Below are 4,926 nucleotides of genomic sequence, written 5' to 3'. Positions count from 1 at the left end.
GGAGTGTATGTAATTTTAAGGAACAAGTGCAGTTTGTAAGCAAAGTGCATCCTGCTTGTGGTGCTGATTAGGGAGGGCCAGAGCAGCTCGCTGGTAGGGCCTGAGTCACGTGGCTTATCATGTGACACGATGACCCTGGCCACGTGACTGCTACCCACTCTTTTCCTGATGCCTCTTTCTGATGTGGGGAGCACCCAGGCCAGAGCCCAGATTTTGCCTCTGACAGTTAGTCCCATGGGTAGGGTGAGGACCAGTTGCTGTAAAGCAAACCAGTGCAGAGTCTGAATTCCCAGAAGACTGTGCGGTTGACCTGGGCTGATCTCTTGCCCTCTTCATCTCTGTGCCTCCTGGGGGCACGCATGGTGCCTGGCCCAGGAGGGATAGTAGACGTGTGAGGGATGAATGCGTGAGGCTCCGTATTTGAGGCTCCACTTAATTTAGAGGGACAATGTGGGTTTGGTTTGTGTGTTTATTTTGAATAATGGGACGGAGTGACACCGGATACAAGAGAGTAGCTTGTTGTAGTGCATTGCCTGAGCTGTCTTTGGGGAGGTACGGATCTCCCTCCCGGCCCAAGGGTGGGAGGCAGGGTAATGGGTAGTTAAGCAAATGAGCTTTGGAGTTAGAATGTCTTTAGTTTCTCATATAAAAATAATAGAAAAAAAAATGCTTGCTACCAAAGGGTGTTGTAAGGATGAGATAATACATGGAAAGCTTTTATTTTCTTATTTTTAAATACTATATTTATTTTCAGAAAGAGGGGAAGGGAGGGAGAGAGGAAGAGAAACATCAATGTGTGGTCACTTCTCACATGCCCCTTACTGGGGACCTGGCCAGCAACCCAGGCATGTGCCCTGAGTGGGAATTGAACCAGCAACCCTTTGGTTCACAGTTGGTGCTCAATCCACTGAGCCACACCAGCCAGGGTCATAGAAAGCTTTTAGAACAGTGCCCGGCACATGCTAGGTGCTCAGAAAATGTGGATGATGATGATGATGATGATGGAGGAATGATTTCTTGGGGATGCACTGCTGTGACTGGCAGGGCTTGAGCTGTAGGTGCATGCCTAAAGTGGGGGTGTGGCAATATCTGGGCCATAAGGACTGAGAATGGACGAGATGTGCTTTCCAGAGTGAAACCGGAATGGCATTGCTGGAAGACAGATGAAATGGTTGTGTCGGTGGGTGGGGCAGGGCAGGGGATGGCGTGCTGACATGGATACGTGAATCCATTGCCTTGGAAAGAAGAGAACATGGGATTTTAAACTGGCAGAAGACCAGTCTTTGAGTCCCAAACCTTCCACGTACTGTATACCTGAATAAATGTCTTATAATCCTGAGCCTCAATACTTCCTGGTCAGGCTTAACATTCACTGGTGTCCCTGCTTCCTAAAGAATCCACTCTGGTTTCTCACCTCGGTGTGCAAAGCTTTCCCCCATCCGGGCCCGGGCATTCCCTGCCTCCCATGTAATCTCCGATCTAGCCAGCAGCAGTCACTTTCGGTTCTGCTAACATTTCTTGTACATTTATAACACTGTGACTTTGCATACGCCTATCTTTCCACTTGAATGTTTTTTATTCATTTTGCACCAAAAGTCCCTTCTCTTTCTTCAAGATAATGATGGTGGACACTTACTGAGGACTTGCTATGCACCATGCTCATTGTTAAGGGCTTTACGTGTGTTAGCATATTTAATATTCACAACAAACCTTAGAGATGGGTGCTATTATCATCTTTAGTTTATGGCTGGGGAAACTGAGGCCACGGTTATTTGAACAACGTGGTCAAGATCACACAGCTAGCAAGCCACAGACCTGAAAGTCAAACCCATGCAACCCTGACACAGAACATCCGTTTTAGACACGGCAACACATTGCCTCTCTGGCTTTAAGACATCGGTGCAATCCAAGGCCAGTCACAGGAGACCCCGAAGGCCTTCTGGCTGCCCTCGAGTGGAGATCGCCCTCAGGGAGGAGGCATTGCCAAGGCGACGGGCCTGTCTCACCCAGCACACGTTGTGGAGTTATTGCCCTGCTTCGTCTGCACTGGTGGCCGATGCTGTTGGAGCAGTGTCGCCAGCACTCCCCACTGCCCATCTGTTCATGACATCTTCAGCCGCCCCTGCCCTGGTGCACAAGAAGGAAGCTAGAAGAACTGTGAAATCACTAGTGGCTTTGCCCTGTGTGGCACAGAAATGTGTTCTGTGCGGAGATGCAATTCCTATTAGCACCCCCCCAACTCCCGTCTTGATGATGGCATGTTAGAGCAGGGAGGGGGGCAGTGGGCCTTTGACTTGGGTGATGAATCCCCGGAGTGCTTCTTCCTTCTACCCTCTTCAATTATGTTTCTAACAATCCGCCTGTACTCTCTCACCTCATCTTCCTTTCGTTGTAAGTGTAGCGTTCACCGCTCCATCCTCTTTGTCCTGGGGTGGTGCCCGCAGGGAGCCACAGCCTGCATGGAAAGGAAAACTTCGAGATCCCCCAAGCTCTGAAGACTCAATGGGGTTGGCAGAGACTGGTGGTCCCCTGTGGCTTTGAAAAAGTGTTAAAATTTGTGACCGCCCTCTGAGTTTTTTTCCCTTGTCTTGTCCTCAGACATTTGTTTATTCAAATATCAGAGAATTCATCTATTCCTTCAGTCACCGAGAACCCACTACAGACCTGGGGTGGCCACTGTAGCTCACAACGGTGGATAAGGCAGGTTGCCCCTGCTGGTCTGCAGGCTGCCACCTAGAGGGAGAGGCGAGCGCAGCACACTAGTTAAAGAGCTGGATAAAATGAATGCCAATGGGAGGGACAAGTTGTGTATTAGAAGAGTCATAGAGGGAATGAATATTATTAAGGGTACTATTTTCAAAAGAGCTAGGATCAGAGGCACCATGTAGAGAAGGACTTCTGTGAAGTGGACTTGTAAAGACAAGGAGGATTTCAATAGGAAAACGATGGGAAGGAAACCCTTACCAGAATGATTTTTAAAACAGGAAGAAGAACAATTGCCAGCTCTCTCCTTTATCCTTAAGTGCCAGATACGGTGTTTGATGAGGAGGCGGAGTCAGAGAATGGCCCCTGAGTTTGAGGACAGGAGAAGGGAGAAGAGGACAACTGTGTGACATACGGGCCGTGTGCGGGTGCTATAATCATGGCACAAGTGAAATATTTTGGGACCATGGGGAAGGGAGATAATCACATGTCACAAAATAGTTGGCATTTGGCTATATTTCTCTTTTTAGTTTCTGACTAGTTCATGATTTCCTGGGAAATGTCATCTCCTTCTCTCCCCTCACCCCTCGGTCTTCACGCCAACATCTTCCCTGCAGACAGATTGGGAGGCAGTTAGTCTGTCTCATACTAACAATGGCAGCTACACTGATGCCCCAGCTATTGTACACGTGCCTATGAGATCCTCCACACCACTGTATTAGTCACTGATTGCTGCATAACAAGTTATCCCAACACTTAATGCTTTAAGACAGTAAGCACTTACTATCTCCCCCTTGTTTCTGTGAGTTGGGAATCTGCACACAGCTTCGCTGGAATGGCCAACCCAGACCTCTCACAAGCTGCAGTCAAGGTGCTGGCCGAGCTGCTCCACTTGGGGAAGGATCTGCTTCCAAACTCACTTTGAGGGTCATTGGCAGGATTCAGCTCCCTTGGGCCGTTGGCTGGAGGCTGCCTCTGGTCCTTGCCATGCGGACCGCTCCCTAGGGCAGCTCACAGCAAGGGAGAGGGGCAGAGAGGGAGTACAAGCAAGATGGAAGTCACTGTGCCTTGTAACCTAATCTTGGAAGTGACATTCCATCATTTTTGCTCTATTCTATTCATCGCTGTATATAGGGTACACTGGAGGGGAGGAGATTTCATTAGGGTGTGGGTACCAGGGGGCACGGTTGGTGAGCAGCATTTTAGAAGCGCACTACCACCACCAGTCTATGGGAGAGGGGTTCTCTCCTTCTGTAGAAAAGGAATCTCAGAGACCTTGCTCTGGCTCACGCACTATCTGGCTGGTTTAAATTTGGACTTGAACCAGTCTTTTCTCTAAAGCCTGCCTCTTCCCACTACCTCACACTGCCTCCGGTGGCTGATTTAAGTCTCTGAGCGCATCCCACGCCCAGAGTCACCTGTTCGTGTGGCTTGGATGACAGCTACGCAGCCCCACGCCAAGGCTTAGACTGCCAAGTCTGCATAACTTTTCCACTCTCCCTGATCTTGAAAGCATTTTTCCATTCTAGTTTGAGACAGCTGTGAGCTGCAGGGAAGGCCAAGTACCCGATGCCCCGTGAGCAGCTCCCTCCCTGAAAGCCGCGGCACTAACTGCCCAGGGTCTTGCTGAAAGCACGTGAGGGAGAACACGCACCTTGCAGTAATGTCCTTTCCACAGATGAGTAATCAGGAGCGTCCCCGGGTCGTTTGGCACAGATGGAGGTAAGGGAGAGAGCCAGATCATAAATCCAAATAAATTTACGGCCTCACCATCCATCCCATTATTACATCAGGAAGGCTGCATTTCCCTTCAGTTCTTGAAGGTATGGAAGAGGATTTGCGTGTAGAGGACTCAGTCCTGAGGGGCTAAATCCAGCAGGCAGGGTTCTGATCAAGAGGAATCAATGGGGCATTGTTTTGGATGAACTTCAGGATTCTTGCCTTTGCCGACAGGGCCAGTGTTATCGAAGTTTCACAAGAAACTCTTAAGGCACTTAACACATGCTGCCTTGAATTGTAGTTCTTTCCTGTTTTCTATCTTCCTCTCTGGTTTGAAACTTCTCAAAGATTACTATCTTTCTATCTGTACAACTCCAAACCTATGTCGCTCATGGTAGTTACCCAGTAACTTTCTTTTCAGAAAATATGTAACCGTCTCCTAAATGAATTTAAATAATCCTTGTTACATTAAGTTCAGTTCAGTTTTTGTTTGTTTGTTTGTTT

This window comes from Phyllostomus hastatus, unplaced genomic scaffold (assembly GCF_019186645.2).
Source record: "Phyllostomus hastatus isolate PE091 unplaced genomic scaffold, TTU_PhHast_1.1 phas_scaffold_182, whole genome shotgun sequence".
Taxonomy (NCBI): Eukaryota; Metazoa; Chordata; class Mammalia; order Chiroptera; family Phyllostomidae; genus Phyllostomus; species Phyllostomus hastatus.
The sequence above is the reverse complement of the archived record's forward strand: the minus strand, read 5'-3'. Positions refer to the sequence as shown.